Source organism: Rhinopithecus roxellana, chromosome 19 (assembly GCF_007565055.1).
Source record: "Rhinopithecus roxellana isolate Shanxi Qingling chromosome 19, ASM756505v1, whole genome shotgun sequence".
NCBI lineage: Eukaryota > Metazoa > Chordata > Mammalia > Primates > Cercopithecidae > Rhinopithecus > Rhinopithecus roxellana.
The window spans coordinates 59010232-59032355 of NC_044567.1; positions in this window are offsets into that span (position 1 = coordinate 59010232).

Here is a 22124-nt window from a genome sequence, read left to right on the forward strand (position 1 = left end):
TTTTAACAGCAAGATCTTTATGACCTGTATCTTGTGCTCACCTCCTATCTCATCGGGTGACTTAGAATGGCTAACTCTCTCAGAAAGCAGCCCAGTAGGTTTCAGCCTTATTTTACCCAGCTCCTATTCAAGTGGAGTTGCTCTGATTCAAACACCTCTAACACAGGTATCACGCTAGAGCTTCATGAGTTAATACCAGATTGTTGATTGGTCCTCATCACACCCTCAAATAAAGGTCTTACAAAAAGTAAATTTAGAATTATCACCTGTTTGAATTACATTTAGTGAAAATATCCATTTTGAGATATTAAATGACAATATAGAAATATTTATATTTCTCAAACATGAGCTTTAAGAAAAAGTGTGAGAACCACTGCTGAGGTGCCCAAGTCTCATCCTTCAAGCCTCTGGGTAGGTCAGGAGCCCCATTAATGAGATGTCCTTATCTTTCCTCCTCAGGGACACTGTGAGGCAAAGCTAAGCAAGTCAAAATCACTTAAGAGGCAGTTATTTCAACTTTGACAATCAAATCTTGTTCTGGACAAGAGAGAACACTTTATACCATGAGGCATGTTATAGATTAGCCGTTGAGAACTCCCAGCACCCACGATATAATCAGGTTCATCAGCTGACATTTTATCTTCCCGTGTGACAAAGCAGGGACAGACTCGTCCCGTGATCATGAGCGGTCCAGTCCCACAAAGCCTGGTCTTCACTTCTTTTGCCACCAGCAGGGTGGTGGTGTGGAGGGGTGGGCAGGGGGAACAGGGATAGAGGTATAGGGCTTTGGGGAATTAGCCAATGCCATCAGTCACCTAACACTTGAAGAGATTTTCTAATGGAACAAGAGACAACAGAGGCCATTGAGTAGAAGGAGAACTAGCTAGAGAAGAAAGGCAGATGGTAATATCTGACATTCCTTGAGTGTCTACAATGTGCCAGGTATGTTCTAAGCACTTTGCATGACTTGTCTCAACCAAACAACAGCCTGAGGGGGAAAAGGCACTCATAGCTCAATTTTACCTGTGAAGAAACTAGGGCAATAAAAAGTTAAGTCACAAAGTCAGCATCAGATAGCTGGTAAACAGCAGAGATGGGATTTGAACCCAGATAATCTGGATCCAGACTCTGCCCTTGAATTCTCCAGCCTCCCCAAGTGTGGTGTGGGAAGTGAGATAGAGCAGCCCCACCATGCCAAGTTTTAAGTCTTTCTTCAAGGGCGTGCAATGGAAACACTATAAGAGAACAGCTTGCACTGAAACACATTTTGAAAGTCCTTGAATAAAGGCTGTCTCTGCCCTGTTTCCTGGGCCCTACTCTCACCCTAAACCTCGGTATCTTCTGCCCCACCTGCTCCCATACAGTGACTTCTCCCCCAGCATCTCCAGTGACAACTAGGTTGACACTATTTGGGATCCATTTGTTTTCAGTTATACTACACACATTCACACCTCCTCCTTGGTCATTTCGTAAGAGGTGGGAGGGAGAAATGCGGGTCTGGGGAGGTTTTGGAAGGCATTCATTCCTTCCATCTCATAGCACCCTCTCCTTCCCATTAAGAGTGGCCACCCCAAGGGGATACTCCACTAGGAGAGGGGCTGGGGCTTCCACTGTGAGGAGGAGGGGGAGAAGAGGGAAAAGAGGGAAGAAAAATGGAAAAGGAGGAGGGGAGGAGGGGAGAACAGAGAGGAGGGGAGAAGGAGAGGTTGGGAGAGGAGGAAGGGGGAAGGGAGATGGGGAAGGGGAGGAGGAAGAGGTTGTCTCCTGAAAGGAAGAGGCTTTTCCCATGGAAATGCACTGTGGCTGGTGCCCATTAGCATCCCTATGCATAATCAGGGTTCAGCCTATTGTCATGCAAATTAATTCAGATGACAACACTCTCTCCTCGACAACACTGCCTCAGCACAAGGAAGTTTCTCACACTGTCTCAGCCAATACTAACGGGCCTCTACGCCATCTTTCATTAATTATTTTTCTCCCCTTCACTCCTGCAAGATTTGTTCTCAGCTATATCCCCCTTCACTTCCCAGCTGCTGTTGGCTCCTTTTCATCCCGGAACAGTCAACATCATTGCCATAAACAAAATACAATTTTTTAAAAGATGAATAAAAACCAGCAGGAAAGTTACATTTCAGATCGATGCTGAAAACGGAGTTTGACTAAACAGAGAAACCAAATAATTTCCAGGCTTCCACGGAGCAGCAGCTCCTCTTTTCCCTTTTCCCATTGTGGAAAGATTCCAAGCAGCATCTTTTCTCTCCAGCAAGCAGCATCCTGTGGGTCACTCGGGGCCTGATAAGACAGATCCTGTGGGTTTGACTATAGAGCGGTGACTCATCCTTGCCATTGTTTGTCCTGCCAACCTCTTAGTCCCAGCCACTGACCAAGTATTCCCGCTTATCCACATCAGCAGGCTTAAGTTCAGCCACCAGGCCACTGCCACCGGCTGAGGCCAGTTTTTACCCTGAAGCGAGTCATCTGTCAACTCTAACCCAAGAGCCAAGAGAAAGAGCAAACAAGGGTGGCTTCAGACCAAGCCAGAAGGAGGTGATGGCAGAGCTACAGCTCATTTGTGCTGTAGGCGCAGGCTCTAAACCTTCTTTCCACCTGTCCACCCCCGGGATATCCAGATACCTTGTCCCTAACCCTTTACTGGCCTGAGCATCTGATCCCTGTAGCCTAAAGTTAAGAGCTGGCACTTGCTCTCACTTCTAGAACTATGCCTTCTTGTTCTGTATACAGCACACTAGACTAGTTTAAAGCACAGTTCCAGGTTCTGAAGATCAAGTTCAAATCCTGACTGTCTATTTTCTAGCTGCACAATCTTAGACAAGTTACTTACACTCTGTGTGCCTCAGTTTACTCATCTATAAAATGGAGGTAACAATTGTTACTCACCTCCCAAGGCTGTCGTAATGATTGAACACATACTACATGGGAAGTGCTGAAAATGATGCCTGGCATGCTGTAAGCATTTTAAATAAAATGTTAGCAAGGGTTATTAATTAATTTTCCCAGACTTCACCTTTTTTTTGGTTTATCTGACTAACTCCCCTTTCCAATTTAGCCAAGTTCACTCCTCTACTTATTGCTTCCAACCCTACTCCAGGCAGCTCTGTTCTGGTTTCTTTTGCTGTACAGAATGTTTTGCAAAAATAAAATGCATAATATCATGCAGCATTGCTAACACAGAAAGAATGTGACCCAGAGCCTACCCTTGTCCCAGACACCGAACTGGTCCCTGACAGTCCTGACATTTTTACCACACATCTGAGTAAATAGGGTAAGGAAAGACAGGGGCAGAGAAGGACATAGTAGAAATCAACTGTAGCTTACACATTATCTGAACAACAGAAAGGCTTTGTAGCCAGACAAATTATATGCAAATTATATGCAAATCTGAATGTAAATACTTTAGGCCCAGGGAGAAAATCCTTGAGGAGACATTCCTATTCCCTTCACCCTCACTTCCCAAGCTGCATTTTCTTTTCTGATTGGTTAGTTGGGAATTCATTATGAGGATTCCAAGGTACCTATAATTCTCTAAAGAAGTTCATTCTACCTTCTTGTCAGGGGTCAGAGGCTGAAGAGATATCAGGAAGCCAAGATTACTGCAGCTTATACCTCCAACCGAAGGGAGGGCTACGTCCATTCAACCCCAAGCCAAGACAAAGAGGAAATGGCCTGGATGACTGTGGACAAGCTAAGAGCTAAAGAAAGGACAACAGACCTCTCAGGGACTTTGGGCTGGGCTGGACAAGGGCTACTTGCCTGGGGAGCTGGGTGGCATGTTTCTTAATTTCAGTTGGAGGACATGGGCTTGCCGAAGCTCAGTCTACCAGGATTTGCTCACGTCGTTTTAGGTATTTGGCCAAATTTGAAAGGACGCATAAACCAATCTGCTTGGAGGTGGGAGCAGAAAGTGGAAAAGGGGAAAAAAAAAAGAAAACCACAGCTACTTCATTCATTCATTCAACAGAATCTTCCTGGGGCTCTACTGAATGTTGGGCAGCCCCCCACAGCCATTACATAGGGGCATTCATCTAAGCTTCTCAGAAGCTAAGCATTCCTCACTGAGAAAACTCAGGCTCAGAGGGCATACCTTGCTCTAAGTTTAATGCCAGCATAATTGCTGAAAGAAAATCAGATCTATAACTACATTGCTGTCAAGATACATTCACGATCCCCAACCTCAACTGGGCCCTCAAAATAGCCAGAAATAGCGTATGTTTCTTTAGGCAACTCACGTTCCCATTCTAGTGAGTGGTTATGGTTTTTACCTCTGCTTTCCTCGACCCTCCCTTTGGAAATTTCCCCTGTTCTTTGCCTTCCGGGTGATGATCATGCCTTATACTTCACAGAGAAGATGGAAGCCATCCCCACTAAACCTACAGGTGCAGCCCCACTTTACTCATCTTCTCCTCCTCCTTCCCTGATGCTTCCGGGGAAAAGAAGTCCCTTCTGCTATCAAAGACCAATTGCTCTGAATCCTCCCCAGGGACCTGCAGGCTCAGTTAGTCCTCTCTCTGGGGCATCTTCAAATTCCCTTTCACTTCTTGAGCCTTCTTGTCTGCATTCAAACAACAGGTCAATCAATATATTAAGTGGATTACCTGCATCATGCACTTAGATTAATGCTTGTTACACAGCAGGTGTGCCTAACAGTTTTCTATAATCATTCTATGAAAAGCTGATCAATCTTACTAGTATCGGGAACAGGCATGAAACACCAATGAGATTTCATTTTTTTGTCCAAGAGCAGCACTGTCTGGTAGAACTTTCTGTGATGGCAGAAATGCTCTGTATCTTCATTGTTAATATGATCGCCTCTAGAGCAAAGTGCCGTTATCAAACATTTGGAATTTGACTAGTACGGCTGGGGAGCTGAATTTTTTATTTTATTTCATTCCAATCAACTTATATAGCCATACATGCATAGTGGTTACTGTACTAGTTAGGTAACACTATTCCAAATGTCTGGCAAAAACTTTCCAAAAATTGATATTATCCAGCATGACACAGAGTGTGGAAAGACAGGCACCCCCATACACTGACAGCGGGTGAGTCAATAACTGCGGTCCTTGGTAGGGCAACATGGCAATATTTGTCATTTCAAATATATGTTCTTCAAGTTCTTAGAATCTAGACTAAAATAAACTCGTATAAGGGCACAAAAACTCATATAAGAGTAAGAAATTTGCAATTGGCACATGTGTTTGTTTCCAATTTTTCCTTATTGCAAATTATTCAATAATGTATGCCTTTGCTCATCTGTAAACAGAAGATAATAACAGATAATAGGCTGGGTGTGGTGGCTCGCACCTGTAATCCCAGCACTTTGGGAGGCCAAGGCAGGGGATCTCTTGAGCCCAGGAGTTCAAGACCAGCCTGAGCAACACAGCAAGACAAAGTCTCTACAAAAAATACAAAAATTAGCCAGGTGTGGTGACATGTACCTGTAGTCCCAGCTACTAAGGAGACTGAGATGGGAGGATCGCTTGAGCCCAGGAGGTTGAGGCTGCAGTAAGCCATGATTGAGTCACTGCACTCCAGCCTGGGCAACAGAGCAAGACCCTGTCTTAAAAAAAAATTATATATATATAATTATATATATCATTATCTATTATTTTATCTATTATTATTTATCTATTATTTTATTTTATTATCTATTATCTAAGATACTTATATTATCTATTGTTTTATAGATAATTATCTATAATATATATAATTATCTATAATTATATATATAAAATAATAGATAATAATCATGCCCAGGGTTATTGAGAAGACAGAAGTCAATTTATCTTAAATGCCTAACAGAAGTTCTAGAACAAAGCAGATGCTAAATAAATGGTAACTGTTATTACTTCTTTTTTTTATTGAGATGGAGTCTTGCTGTGCCACCCAAGCTGGAGTACAGTGGTGCGATCTCAGCTCACTGCAACTTCCACCTCCTGGGTTCAAATGATTCTTCTGCCTCAGCCTCCCAAGTAGCTGGGACTACAAGTGCGCGCCATCACACCTGGCTAATTATTTTTGTATTTTTAGTAGAGGCAGGGTTTCACCATATTGGCCAGGCTAATCTCGAACTCCTGACCTTGTAATCCACCCACCTCGGTCTCCCAAAGTGCTGGGATTACAGGTGTGAGCCACACTGCACCTGCCCGTGATAACTATTATTAATTAATAATAATAGCACTAGCATTGAAAAGTCAGGATTGGGATCAAAGCTTTGTAACCCCATTCTTAAGGCTTCCTGGTTGTATGATGAGCAGAATTCAGGAAGGACCTGCTGTCTGGGGGGAAGAAACCTTCAGAGGAGAATGTAATAGAGAGGCCTCAATCACAGAAGGGCATACTGCTCAGACTCCACACCCAGTACTCTGTCAGGGCAAAGGGTGCAGACCAATGGTTCTCAACTATAGGGGATTTTGGACACAGACTGCCCAGATCTAACCCCAGTCCTTTCTCTCAGGAACTGTGCATGGGGAGTTACTCAGACTCTCCGGCCATAGCTTCTTCATCTGTAACATGGAAATGATAATGATAATAAGAGTGTGTGTCCCAAAGGGAAAGATTATATGGCTTAATATAAGCAAAATGCTTAGACTTATGTGTCAATTGCATAGCAGATGCTATAGTGTTGATGATCCTTGTTATTTGCCTATGCCCATGGTATGGCCCAGACCAAAGTCAACCCCCTTTATACTTCAGCACTTGGTACTAAAATAAACCATGTGCTAAAATAAACCCCAGAGCTCAATTCATTTCCACTTGGAATCACTAGAGATGTGAAATTTCCAGAAACTACATAATTTGAAACTATAAAAAATAACCATCATAAAAAATTTCGTGTATATGTGTCTGTGTGTGATGGAAGAGAGACTTTGTGAACTTTTATAATTATTCAATGCTGCTTGTATATGGCACCCTTGAAAGTTTGAAATCCTTTGGAAGGACTAGAAACACAGGCATGTTATAGAGACTTGATTTGTTTATTAGCTTGCAGTGCTGGGCATGTTTTCAAACTAGAAATGGGAGAGGGGTGTGGGACTGGAGAGTCACGGGCTGTGAGAGTGACTGCCATCAGGAATGACAGCATGGTGTTGGTCACTGTCAGTCAGGGATGATCAGGAATTGAGGTCCCATCCACATGCATCCTCAGCCTCACTGCTTCTCCTTTAGCGTAAATGGCTCCTTCCAGATTCACATCCCAACCTCACACTCCCTCCATCTTTTCTCTTTCTCTGCGTGATGGAAACAGAGTGAACATTGCAGTCCCACTGACCTGTCTTGAAATTCCAGATTTTTCCTCTGTGTCCTTGGGCAAGTTATTGAACTCCCCTGAGCCTGGCTTTCCTTACCCGTGGGGCTCATTCTCAGCCAGCTCTCAGATCCCTGCTAAACTCTGAATGGCTGATAAAGAATTAGGCTTGTACCGGGTGCGGTGGGTCACACTTGTAATCCCAGCACTTTGGGAGGCCGAGGTAGGCGGATCATGAGGTCAGGAGTTCCACACCATCCTGGCCAGCATGGTGAAACCCCATCTGTACTAAAAATACAAAAATCAGCCAGGTGTGGTGGCGGGTGCCTGTAATCCCAGTTACTCAGGAGGCTGAGGCAGGAGAATCACTTGAAACCGGAAGGTGGAGGTTGCAGTGAGCCGAGATCCCACCGTTGTACTCTAGCCTGGGCGAAAGGACGAAACTCTGTTTCAAAAAAAAAAGAATTAAGTTTGGACTCCTCTGTCATGGCTAAATTCCCTCCTTCCCTGTGACTTCATATGCTGAAGTCCTCACCCCTGATATCTCAGAATGTGACTGTATTTGGAGACGGGGTCTTTAAAGAGGTGATTAAAGTAAAATGAAGTCTTACGGGTAGGCCTTAATCAAATACGACTCTTATCCTTACAGCAAGAAGAGATTAGGATGCAGACACACACAGAGGAACGACTGTGTGAGGACAACACAGGGCAAAGACAGCCATCTACATGGCCAGGCACGGTGGCTCATGCCTGTAATCTCAGCACTTCGGGAAGCCAAAGCAGGGGAATCACCTGAGGTCAGGAGTTCGAGACCAGCCTGACCAACATGGAGAAACCCCATCTCTACTAAAAATACAAAATTAGCCAGGCATGGTGGCACATGCCTGTAACCCCAGCTACTCGGGAGGCTGAGGCAGGAGAATTGCTTGAACCTGAAAGATGGAGGTTGTAGTGAGCCCAGATTGTGCCATTGCACTCCAGCCTGAGCAACAAGAGGGAAACTCCGTCTCAAAAAAAAAAAAACCATGGATAGAGGTCTCCAAAGAAACCAATCATGGCAGATCCCTTGATCTCAGACTTTCAGCCTCCAGCACCATGAGACAATGATTTAAGCCACCCAGCCTGTGACACTTTGCAATGACAGTCCTAGCAAACTAATACACCCTCCCAGAGCACTCTTTTTAAACTTTCACAGCAACCTCTAGAACACCTTTGAGATTTAATGGAATAAATCTCTAATGGGAGAATTCCGGCAAAAATGACAAGCGATAAAGGAAATACCTCTGGCCTATTCCTGTTGTATGTAAAGCTACCTCCATTTTAATACTATTCTCATAAACTCTTTCTTGCAATCTGAAAACAGCCTGTAGAGTCTGAGGACCTGACAAACTCTGCAGTCAGATTTCTTTCTCTTCTTCTTTTTTATTTTGAGACGGAGTCTCGCTCTGTCGCCCAGGCTGGAGTGCAGTGGCGAGATCTCCGCTCACTGCAAGCTCTGCCTCCTGGGTTCACGCCATTCTCCTGCCTCAGCCTCTCCAGCAGCTGGGACTACAGGTGTTGCCACCACGCCCGGCTTATTTTTTGTATTTTTAGTAGAGACGGGGTTTCACCGTGTTAGCCAGGATGGTCTCGATCTCCTGACCTCGTGATCTGCCCGCCCCGGCCTCCCAAAGTGCTAGGATTACAGGCTTGAGCCACCGCACCCGGCCATGCAGTCAGATTTCTAAGAAAGTAGGAAAGACCAAGGAGAGATATTTGAGCCAGAGTGTTTGTGCTCTTTTTTTTTTTTTTTTTTTTTAGTATTTTAAATTTGAATTTATTTATTTATTTATTTATTTTTAATTATTTTATTATTATTATACTTTAAGTTCTAGGGTACATGTGCATAACGTGCAGGTTTGTTATATATGTATACTATACCTGATGTAAATGACGAGTTGACGGGTGCTGACAAGTTGATGGGTGCTGACGAGTTGATGGGTGCAGCACACCAACTTGGCACAAGTGTTTGTGCTCTTACAGTGCCTCTTGTCTGAGTCCAAACTTGATGAAGTGCCTCAAAATTGCTTCCACTATTCTGCAGCAAGAAAGCACTAGGCCCAGGCACCAAGCATGTCAAGACCCACGCAGCCACAAACATGCAGCCACATTAGCATACCTCCAGGTTGACTTCTTCTTTCCACGCCCCTTTTCCTCATTCTTCTCTCTCTCTCACTGGCTTCCTCTCTTCCCTTCTTTGTCTCTCTCCACATTTTGTGTTTTTTCCATATGCTCTTCATTTTCTCCAACCCTTTCCCTTCCTTCTTTCCCACCCTCTCTCTACCCTTTCTAGAATCTCCAGTGGCGGAAACAGGTTGGTATTGCAGAAGGGAACCAAGACTTGGTTGAGAGGCTTGCTTCGTTGAATGGAAATAAACCTTGACCTCTTTTTCTAGTAGAGGTCACTGGATTCAGTCATGGACTTCAGTAGGGTTGTTCTTACTCCTCCTCCAAACGTGCGATAGCCCAAAAAAGAAACTGAGATCCTGAGATCATTTCCAAAAGCCTTTTCATTACCAAAATGTGTCTTTCCTAGGCCAATCTTCCATCATCTCTCTCTCTTTTTTTTTTTTTTTTTTTTTTTGAGACAGACTCTTGCTCTGTCACCAGGCTGGAGTGCAGTGGCGCGATCTCAGCTCACTGCAACCTCCACCTCCCGGGTTCAAGCGATTCTCCTGCCTCAGCCTCCTGAGTAGCTGGGACTACAGGCGCCTGCCACCATGCCCAGCTAACTTTTGTGTTTTCAGTAGAGACGGGATTTCACCATGTTGGCCAGGATGTTCTCGATCTTGTGACCTCGTGATCTGCCTGCCTCAGCCTCCCAAAGTGCTGGGATTACAGGCATGAGCCACCACACTCAACCTCCATCATCTCTTTCTTTCTTCTACTCACCACTCTCCGCCACCCTCTACCCTACACACACAATTTCACAGATAGGGGGAGGCAGATAAGTGCTTGCATCCTCTGCTGCCTCTAGCTCCACCAGGAGAATGCAGAGACCCAAGAAACCACAACACAAAGGGAAAAAGAAGAAACCGTGGGCTCTAACTCATTTCCTTCCCACTTGTTACCTGATTCTCATGTGACCCAATCGTAAATGTCCAATGACCCTGTTGCCTGCTTTTTTCGAGGGCCTGAGCCCATTGAATTGTTTTCATTTCCCTAGATGCTCCCTTGTGCCATCAACAAAGACGGATAGTTGGACCCTCTGGCTACCTTCCATACGACTTCATTTGCAAAATCCAGGAAAAAGGACTGGGCATTGCATTAGAACCTCTTATCAATGTGGGGATGGGCGGGGAAGGCTAACAGAGTGGAACAACAGAAGACAACCCTGAAGGCAGCTCTTCCATCAAATGAGTTCTGCTTTTGATTTCACAACTCGCACAAAACATCCCACTACGCCTGCCAATCGTCCCAGCAGGGGAGTGGGGGACCATTGATGGGGGAGAAAAAAGCAAAGGCATCATTCAAACTGCCTGCCCTGAGCCCATCATGCCCTGTCTGTGCGTGGACTGTGCTGCTCTGTCCTCATAATTCACTTCCCCAAGGTGTCACGGTGTGAAGGGCCCAGGCATGCTTCCTCATGGTTTCCCTAATCCTCCCGTGTCAAGTAACATATGCATCACTCCCTCGGCCTCAACCCAGTCTTGGCAGATCCTCCCCCAACATCTGTTGCCCGAGGCCTGCCCCATACAAGCTTCTCCTTCATCAAATGACAAGACCAGTAGGTAAAACTCATCTCTTCCTTCCCTTTCTGCCAGCTCACAGCTTGGGGTCCCAAGGTCTAGCACTTCAGCGTCAAACAAGCACCAAACAGACCAAGAGGCGGAGGCGGCCCCGAGAGTGTATCGCCAGAGACGTCTTCCCCCTCCATCCCCCATCAGAAAGATGCCCTGGTGACCTCCTCGACAACATCAGTAATTTGTTTTGGAGAGCCGCCATACCTACAGCAAACACAGGAAGGATTAGAACACAACATATGCTGCACAGCAACAGAAACATGCTAAGGTCCTTCCTGAGTCTGAAGGATTATTGAGGGGGAGGAGAGAGAGAGACAGAAAACAAGAAAGATGAATGTGGAATAAGAGAAACCCCGTTTATTCATCCAATATTGAAAGGAAATGGATGCCTTAGAACTGGGTGTGTTGAGGTCAAATCCGATATGGGCTTTAAAGCCCATTGGTGACAGATGGGGACTTTCGCCAAGTCAACCACAAAATAGGATCAAAGGAAGTTGAAAAACAACAACAACTGGGGCTCCCTGGCTAAAGTTTTTTGCTGCCCTTGGAATGTTGGCCCAGTGGACATCATCAGGAAGTGGAAGAAAGACTAGGAAGGGCTACATTTAAAAAAGTTTGAAAAAAATAGAAAGATCCAGAAGACAGTCTGATGCCTTGAGGATTTGGGGCATTCTCCATGGCATAAAGAAGCAGAAAACACCAGCCAGGGTGGAGACTGATGTCTAGAACCAGTACTGCTCCTTAAAGAGGAAATCGCTTCACCTTATTCAGGAGAAACACATGTTGAGCCATAATCAGTGCATTTCACAGGTGAAAGGGACAGTAAAGTGTTGGGTGTCATAGGTCATATTATTTGGGTTCAAATCCAAGTTTTGCCACTTGTTAGCCATATGACCCTGGGAAACTTCTTAACTTCTCTAGGTTTTATTTTTTCATCTAAAAATAGGGTTGATAATAGTAGTTGTCTTAAAGGGTTAGAAGGATAAAATATTCCCATATAATATGCTTAAAACAATGTCTGGCAAGGGTAAAAACTCAATAACTATTAGCAACTATTTTGATATTAATTTGTAAGAATAAATTTACTTCCTATAGAACGTCCACCTTAGGGCAGAGAAGATCAAAAGCACTGCATGTGTATTCACAATTCTGAACTCAAAGAGTCTCTATCAAGTAACAGTAATTTGCAAATGAAAATTATGTTATACAAACATGTGCAAATTTCTTTTCTTTCTTTTTTTTTTTTTTTTGAGACAGTCTCACTCTGTTGCCCAGGCTGGAGTGCAGTAGCACCATGTCAGCTCACTGCAAGCTCCGCCTCCCAGGTTCACGCCATTCTCCTGCCTCAGCCTCTCAAATAGGTGGCGCCTGCCACCACACCCGGCTAATTTTTTGTATTTTTAGTAGAGAAGGGGGTTTCACCGTGGATGGCCTCAATCTCCACCCACCTCAGCCTCCCAAAGTGCTGGGATTACAGGCGTGAGCCACGACACCCGGCCAAAAGTGCAAATTTCAAATTCCTCATTTCTCACCTCGAAAGCTAGACTCAACAACCCATCTAGTGAAGGTTGAAGACGTAACTAAAATAACAACAACAACAACAACAACAACAACATGCCTTGAGAAGAAAGATATGCTTCAAACAAGGTTTTCCTTTTGCTAGTACTTTCTAGTTGGGGCCAAGTTCTAACTTGTTCTTTGGTCAATAAGGATAGTTAGCAACCTTAGCTACTCTGTAATTACCTGGCTACCCTCACCATCAATGGAATATTAACCCTTCTGTCCCTCCTCTTCCATATCAGCTCTTCACTACTCTTATTGCATAATCTAAAGATCTACTTTTCTTAGGTCCTTTCAGGTTAGCTTTGTAGAGCTCAATTCCCTGGTGTTAGGCTATAGCTATGTTGGAAGCCAGTGGGAAAAGGGATAAGCTATCATCACTCATTCCAGGGAGAGGCCTCTTTACACAAGACACCTCGTCCACTGGCAAATGTTCCTAGCTGTGGGAAAGAGAGCTGGAAGCTCCAATGAGATAAGAGCTGCATGCCACCTCACCTCACGCACTGACTATTCCTCTCTGGAGGAGCTCCCTGCATAGAAGAAATTGATACCTCTCCACAGGAACATCTCCAAGGCCAGCTGTGTATAGTCCAAGGTAATAATCATAGAAGCTGGGATATGGGGATAGAATATGTTTGCATGGAAATTTATCATCTTAGAAAAAAATTAAATAGAGTTTACTTGAATGAATAAGGTAGTCTTCTGGTTTTTAGATCTATTCAAATAAAGCAATGGAAGATATCTGTGACACGTATGACAAATAGGTTTTATTGCATCTCAACAATCAACCCTGTTGGGCTTGTGGTAGGTTCCTGAAGGACTCCACTAAAATGGATTGTGAAGGCCAGGCATAGTGGCATATGCCACCCAGCACTTTGGGAGGCCGAGGCAGGCGGATCATGAGGTCAGGACATTGAGACCATCCTGACTAACATGGTGAAAACCCGTCTCTACTAAAAAGTACAAAAAAATTAGCCAGTCATGGTGGCGGGCGCCTGAAGTCCCAGCTACGTGGGAGGCTGAGGCAGCAGAATGGCGTGAAGCTGGCAGGCGGAGCTTGCAGTGAGCCGAGATCATGCCACTGCACACCAGCCTGGGCGACAGAGCGAGACTCCGTCAAAAAAAAAAAAAAGGATTGTGAAATGACAAATCAGTATGAAGCTGGCTGTGATTGATTAGCAATGTCTGCCATGTGTCGGGGAGGAAGTTGACAGTGACTGCTTAGCAATTGAATTCCATAAGCTTGGCCTTGGATGTGTGCCTTGAGTAGTATGAAATGAAATATCTAGTTTTTACATACAGTCTTTCCAAGGAATCTTTGAATAGTTCCTAAAAATTCCTGGGCCTTCATTTTCATTGCCATTGAATATAGAAAGGAGAGGAGAAGGAAGAACTAACATTGGTTTATTTTTAATGTTTGAATGAACTGGTGTCTGAAGTCAGTTTTGATTTACCTATGTTAAAGCAGGTATGGAAAATCCCCTCTCCAAGTACTAGATCCAGTCCTAGACAATTAGGAAAAAGCCGACTTCTACATTTGTAACTAATTTCATTTTTTGCCTCCCTAAAATAATTTATCAATAAGATTGACTATGCAGACATCTTCCAACCCATGAATCAGCACTTGATTCTGAAATCTTACCATAAAACACTAGGTGCAGCACCTTGCTTGGAAAGCAGGTAAACTCGAAGTAGGTGATGTTAAAGATGTGGTCTGGGCAGGGTGGGGTGGAGGGAAACAATATGAACTGTACTGGTTTACATTGATTGAAATAGATCAAAAAACCTCTCTCTATGTCCTGGATATTACTTTATCTAGCTTTGCCTTATTCCTGGAAGTCTCTTTCTCCATCTTTCAGCAATATGCCAGAGGAAAAGAGGTGAATATAATCCTGAATTATGGACTAGGGTTCCCTCTGTGAGGAAAGTAAGGGAGAAAAGGGAGATTCCAGAAATACAAATGAACCAAAAAACTCGGAATTGAAGTTAAGTGGTATTGGCTTTACTTGGAAATAATTGTTTTTCCTAGTGTATATTTTAAGATTAACTTTTGTTGTCCTGATAAAAGAGATAGAGAGAGCTACTGCTATTTATTTATTTCCTCTTCTTGCCTTGAATGCAGATGTGATGCCTGGAGCTGCAGAAGTTGTTTTGTGACCATGAGGCTACATCCATAAGGATGAAAAGCCAACAAGTTAAGCTAAGTTTAGAAAGAGTAGTAAGTTAAGAAAAGTGTAGAAGGCTAGAGGGAAGCATAGATTTGGTGATCATCACTGAGCACCAAAACAGCCCTGTACCACCAACCCCCAGACCTCCTTGTGAGGCAATTAAATTTGTAAACATCTGTTATTTGAGCTTTACTATTTGCAGCTCAAAGTGGTGTTTTGTTTTGTTTTGTTTCAAGGCAGAATCTCACTCTGTCACTCAGGCTGGACTGCAGTGGCATGATCTCAGCTCACTGTAACCTCTGCCTCCCAAGCTCAAGTGATTCTCCTGCCTCAGCCTCCCAAGTAACTGGGACTACAGGCACATGCCACCACACCTAGCTGATTTTTGTATTTTTAGTAGACATGGGGTTTCATTATGTTGACCAGCCTGGTCTCAAACTCCTGATCTCAAGTGATTCGCCTGCCCCGGCCTCCCAAAGTGTTGGGATTACAGGCGTGAGCCACCACACCCAGCGATCCCACAGTATCTCTAAAGCAGCTATTTACTTTACTACAACATTTGTTTCTTTTAGGCAATGGGCCCATACTGATTTCTACAATGTATTTAAATTGGGCATTCAAAAAATTATTTTTAAAATAAGCTTAAACTGTCAAGGGGTCACAGGGAAAAAAAAAAGTGTGTCATACCAGCTAGCCTAAATGGGAGTCTGGACACGAAGAGATGAAGGCCAGATTTCCAATGTGATTGACTTTTCTAACATATTCTCGATGATGAGAACACAGCCCAGGACATAGGCCAAGCTTTTCTAAATAGAGCATTTCCCAAAGCTGTGCCCTTGGTGTCAACACCTTTGAGACTTGAGTCACAGACAGAGCCCATCTGTACACACAGCCTCCACCCACCTTCAGCTTATTCTGTAAGCAAAGTATAGTTGAGTCAGCTCTCAGCACCTGTCTTAATAATTTGGAGGGCATGCAATCTGCCTTTCTCTATGTGCAACTCACAAGAACAACCCAGAAAACTGCTATGGCATTAGAGTTCAGTGCGCTAGTGCTCATGGGCAGTATCCATGGTCTTTTCTAACACAGCGTGGAAACACAACCACCAAAACAGTCAGGAAGGGCTTGAGGTGGGCTAGGAAGACCTCTTCTTTCCAAAGAGCTAGCTATTACTCATTTGCCTGGAGAAGATCAGCAAAGAATACAAACAGAATTTTCTCACATCCTGATTTATCCAATGAAAACCATATGTAGACCATCCTGCCCCCTCTTTTCCTACAACCTCTCAGAAACAATTAGTAGAAAGGACAGATGAAATCAAAACGAGAGGAGAACATTCCTTTAACCTCTAATCTGTGCCCGGCACTCTGCTGGTAGATACCTTCATATGTGTTTAACATCTACAAGTGAGGGGATATTGTCCCCATTTTACAGACAAGGAAGTAAGGATTAGAGAAAACAGGTTATTTGTCTGAGGCCCACAGCTAAGTGTTTCTGGCAGAGTTCATTAGTGTTCATCCACATCCACGTGCATATTTACAGTTTCTAGTCTTCCTTGCAGTAGTGTTGGTCATGTGATTGAGTTCTGGAATGCAGATGGAAGCAACGCCCCCCACTTCTCAGCTGGACCCCTGAAATATCTTGCATATTCCTGTCCCCATGACCAGAAGCAAAAGACTCCACAATGGCCAAGCCAGAGAAGACAAAAAGAGCTAGGATCTTTGAGTCACCCCTTGGAGGAGAGACAGCCATCTTTTTGGATAATTATGCAGTGGATATTCTCAAGTGTATTTATTACTAAAGCATGACCTAAAGTACTCTCACTTCTACAAAGATCCCATTCAAAGAGGGCCTCTGATACTCTAGTGGAGGATCTTTGAAGCAATGGGAGCCAAATATTACACAGGTTCACTATGACCAGTAGAACATCCAAGCCAGTGAAACTACTTCAAAATGAATTCAGGATTGCATGTGCATAAGTAAGATGTGTCACGAACTCTGGAGAGAATACTTTCTTGTGTGTCTCTCTCTTCATCGAACACAGTATTCAGATATTATAGGATCCCCCCAAAAATGTTGAATTTAATCTAGTCTAGCCTCACGTTGGGGTTCAACTTGGTATAATAGTCCTTGGTAAATTTCTCCTAAATTCTCTGTCTCAGTTTCTTCTTTCCTTTAACGTAAATGGAGCTAAACCTGTGGCTGTCCCTCAATGCATCTGAAAGGAAGAGCCCAAGAAATCCACATTATTGGTAGAAGTCATTGAAAGAACCACATCTGTGTACAATTTTAGTATGCTCTGACTCTTCAGGTACATATTTCAGGCTGGACTAAACTCTGAGAAGCCAAACCAGTGATTATCCCAAGAACATCAACCTTTATTAAGAAACTGTCAAAGAAAAGTAGGTAGAGAGATGGATTAGTGGACTGGAAAGGGCTAGAGGCTGCTGGTGAAAAGCCACAAAGATTTAGTTAGAGGATTTTGTATCCCTGGTCCTCGTTCTCATTATATGGCATCTTCCATGGTATGTGACTGTTGATAAATATTCATTGGAATGGGGACTGACCTAATGTAATGCAAATCACATGCAAAGCAACATGTAAATTGGAACCATTATATGAAGTCAATAGGTGAGGTACTATGCATATTAAAAGTACAGGACAACAGTTCCAAAAGACCCATAAGAGGCCCATGAAACTAGCAGGGGACATTCCATTCCGAAAGGAATCTGATAGTCAAAGACAGAACATTGCTGCCAAAGAATGTCACCAAGCATGAAGCAGGGACAGCGAGGCGGAGGCGGTAACAGAGCGAGAAACAGAAACCGGGACTGCTGCTTGCTCTCCTCATCCCTTTCAAGGCTGTATTCAAAACAGTTCTCCTTCATCGCCTTCCCATACTGATCAGACCTGATACTGATTGATTGGTCAAATCCACTGAGTGACAGGAGGGCAGACTGATCCGCTTGTACATTAGCCACGCTATTCAGGATGGCTCCTTCAAGCCTTCTAACAAAAGGGCCAGGGACACTGAGACACAGCCGGAGAGGCTGGTCACTTTGAACCCACTGGCACCACACGCAAGACTTTTACAGGCTTTTGTATCCCCTGAAAGCTCTCTTCCCGTGAGTGTTGCATGCTCACATGCAATGCATGCGTGTTTTGCACAGATTAGCATGCATCTGCAGAAATGCACAAAGTACAAAGACATCCTCATAGGCACACAGATGCACACTTTTCGCCTCTACCATCCTAAGGGAGCTGCAGGAGGATTTGACCGTTGTGAAGTCCCTAGGCCAGGAAAGGTCACAGGTTATTTCTGATGGGAGCCCTCCCTTGTATTTGCTTTCTGTGCCTCCACGGGCCTCCTGGCAGGACCAGGGGACATGGAAATAAGTTAGCAGTGACCCTTCTGGTGACCCATGGCCTCACCAGCAAACTCCTGATTGCAACATTCTGGCTTCAGTAACAGCCCTAATTCACGCCTTCTGGCTGTGCCCAGGCCACAGTGGCAGTGGAGCCGGTAGCTGTAAACAAGGCCAGGCTCAAAAACTCCACATTGGCTCTTCACAGGAGAGACAGAGTTGGGGCTGCGGGGTGGAGCAGTGACAAGGGGAAACAGGGACATTTCTGATTGCTCAGCAAACTGACACCCTCCCTTTGGCCATACACCCCTCCTATCTTCTGCGTTATGCTGAATCTGGTGTTTTTCATTTTCTTTTCTTTCCTTTTTTCTTTTTTTTTTTTTTTAGACAGAGTCTTGCTCTGTCACCAGGCAGGAGTGCAGTGGTGCAATCTCAGCTCACTGCAACCTCCGCCTCCCAGGTTCACACCATTCTCCTGCCTCAGCCTCCCAAGTAGCTGGGACTACAGGTGCGTGCCACCATGCCCAGTTAATTTATTGTAATTTTAGTAGGGATGAGGTTTCACCATTTTAGCCAGAATGGTCTCAATCTCCTGACCTTGTGATTTGCCCACCTTGGCCTCCCAAAGTGCTGGGATTACAGGTGTGAGCCACCGCACCCGGCCTGGTGTTTTTCAGTCACTGGATGCAAACGTAACATGCACACCGGGACTCTGGTCATAAAGGCTCTGTCTTCCATCCCCTGTTCCTCTGTGTGTGTCACACACACATATGTACACAACTCTGCAGGTGGTTGAGTCGGTACACCCCTCTACATTAGTGACATGTGGCTTTTTCCAAAAGGATCCTCCATGAGACAATTGACGTGGAAGGGTCAAAGCAAACTTCCGGCTCTCCCGAGCCTTATGCATGGAACTGTCTCCCAACATAGAACCATCTCAAAGACTCTGAAAGCAACGACTTCACCCATCTATCCAATTGGCTTCTTTCACAGACGCAAGACCTGAGACCCAGGAAGAAGTACCCCAATTAGAGTTACTCACATTGCTGGGCCAAGGGTACAGCAAGGCTTGCATTCATCCTTTCCAACACACCATGCCACAACAACAGGCATCACACACATTCCCAGATGGCCGACTGATGTCCAGTCCCTCCTGTCACTGCTTCCACAAGCATCAGAGCTCCTCACTCCTCTCTGGGTTCTTAGGGGTTAATATAGCAGGTAGAGCCTAGTGATAAAAATAGCAACGATGACCTAAAGAAAGTTCAAAGTAGGAAGCCGAGGTAAAAGGCAAGATCCTGGGAGCCAAACACATTGCATGTGTTCTGGCAATTTCTGAAGAGTCTACAAAACTGACTTCCAATGCTTGATCTCCACTGCCTATAGACCATGTCTGATCTGAGTTCTTCCAACAGCAAGGAACAACCCCTTCCTCGCTTCTCCAATCCTAATGCAAGCATATCCCATATTTTGAAGCATTTGCCTTTCCACTCCAAGGTTTAAGGAATTGCAAGATAAATAGTATAAAAAGTTGAAAGTTGCTGGGAGGAAGTTAGCACTGCTAAGTGGTTCTTTACAGGGAAGTAAACCCCAGGTCTTCCCTGTCTCTGGAGGGATCGACAGGATTGCCTTCCCAATCCTGTCTGCACTCAGCTTCTCCCCAGGCAGCACAGGGTATCTGCCTCCCAACGGAAGAAAATCAGCTGCCTAAACCTCCCTCTGCTTCTATACACATTAAACACACTCGGTCAAGGTGATACGGGCTTAACATCTGACCTGCTTTTATTTTTCTTTTCTTTTTGCAGAAGTGGTGGTAAGTGTTCTTTTTTTTTTTTTTTTTTTTTTTTTTTTTTTTTTTGAGTTTGCTTATTTTTAAAGCTACAAAATGAAGCTTGGGTCACATTTTTAAAAAATCAACTGCCAAATCATTCTCAGAGTTCCCTTCTAAGGATTGGCCTGACATTTCACCTCTGTGCTCTAAAGAATGCAGGCCCTGCTTTTAAAACCTAGATCTTCTTAGCTATACAGGTTTATGTGGAAGCATCGTTTGGCCTTAGCCTGAGACTCAGACCCACATTCACAAGTGGCTTCAGAGTAATAACACCTTCCCCAGAGTTCGAGGCCCTTGTCTGTCCTGGGTAGTTTATTAGAAAAGGATGGCTGTTTGAGCCCCAGCTCGGAAGGCTGAACTGTTGAATACGGTGCTAAGGTAGCTTTCCGACTTTGAGCTCCCCAAGTCATTCATTCATTCCCTCATTCATCTACAACCTCTCATTCATTCAACCAGCAAAACCAGATAAGCAGAGGAACATGATCCTTGACCTCATGGAGCTCACAGCCTAGTCAGGGAGATGGACGATAATAACAGGGCTAAAGTTGGTAGAGCTTCATTGTCGTGGCAGAGAAAGGCGCAAGATGAATCCTAGAGGCAGGCACAGCTTGGTCCCTCAGGGTCAGGAGGCCCCAGAGGCCATCACAAGGATTTTGGAATTCAGCCTGGGGACAGTGGGAGCCATGGGTCCCACCTTTTCCAGAAGGGACACACCCCTCTGGTTTGCACTAAATTTTTTGCATCCATCCACACTAAGAGTCCTTCCCCCAAACCAGAGCTGGCCTTTCATGTTACGCCACTCACAATAGCTCCTTGACACCACACGTCCCTCGTGAAGAAGACAGAGTGGGTGTTCAGAGTCTGAGAGCCAGCAGTGAGAATGCTAGAAAGAGCCCGGGTTCCCAGCCTGGACCAGAATCTTAGCATGGCTGGAAAACAAATGTAAAGGCGATCAATTCAGAAGTCAGTCATGAAAATATGGGAAATGGCACAATATCTGTGTTTAGAAGCTGAGATGGGCAATGGACCATTCCATTGAGGAGCTAGCACACGCTCACTCAGGCCAAGCCATGGCTTAGCCAACCATCCTCCCAAGCCCCGACACAGGCAGCAGCCCCTGCCCCATGGGAAGGTAGCTTTACCAACAGCCACCCTTTCCAGCTTAATAATAACAGCACAGAAGGTGAACTAAGCCTAAGCCACAGAGTAATTAGCAACATGATCTGGAAATATGTAAGCAATTCAAGTGCCACTAGAGTGTCCCTTAAATGAACACAGGAATAGCTCTTAACGTGTGGGTGGAGAAAACTTGAACATCTGACCCGATTGGCAGTTTTGCAAATGTCTTTCAGAAATCTCTAGACCATAACAAACATTTGGTTTGAAAACTTCTTCCAGAATCCAGCTCAGAAAATTCATTGTCACCTCTTTCTCCCTTGTCATCAATGACCTTTTCCAGTTAGTCTTAAAAATGCAGGATATGCATAGACTGGTTTTAAACTCAGGCTTGCAGCAGGACTGTGGGATTCCGAGTAGCAGAAGCCTTGCACCAAGAAGGTAAATAGTCTTGTTTTAAGACATTGTCTGAATCACATTCTCTGAAGGTCTAAGAAGACTTGACCTTGTCCGGTAAGTGGTCTCATTGGCTGGACTCAAAAAGAAAAAACATGAAAAAGGGGGAAGGAGAAAAACAGAAAATAAGCCAAGTAAAATATTAGACCAATTCCTAAACTCTTGATGTTTAGGGTTGACATCTTCCCTCTCATTCTTAAAGGAGAATGAATATTACATAAAACTTTCCCAAGATCTAGAACAATGCCTAGAAAAATGGAAGAAAATTCCAGGATGTGCCACTAGCCACTGAAGGGCAACACATTCATTATCTCACTCTGCAGAAATACTCTTTCTCCTTCATTCTCTGTCCTAGTTCATGGTGCTACCACCCACCCAGATGATCAAGGCAAAAATAAAAACACAAAAACAGGAACCGCCCCCTCACCCCCCGGAGGCTTTTTCTTTCTCTCACTTGCCATAGCTAGCTGAACTTTCAGTTTCACCTCTGCAAATGTTCTGTCATCTTTCCCCATCATTGCCATTGAATTGGGGCCACACTTATTCTCTCCAAAATATGATTATAGTTCCCCCAAATATTGG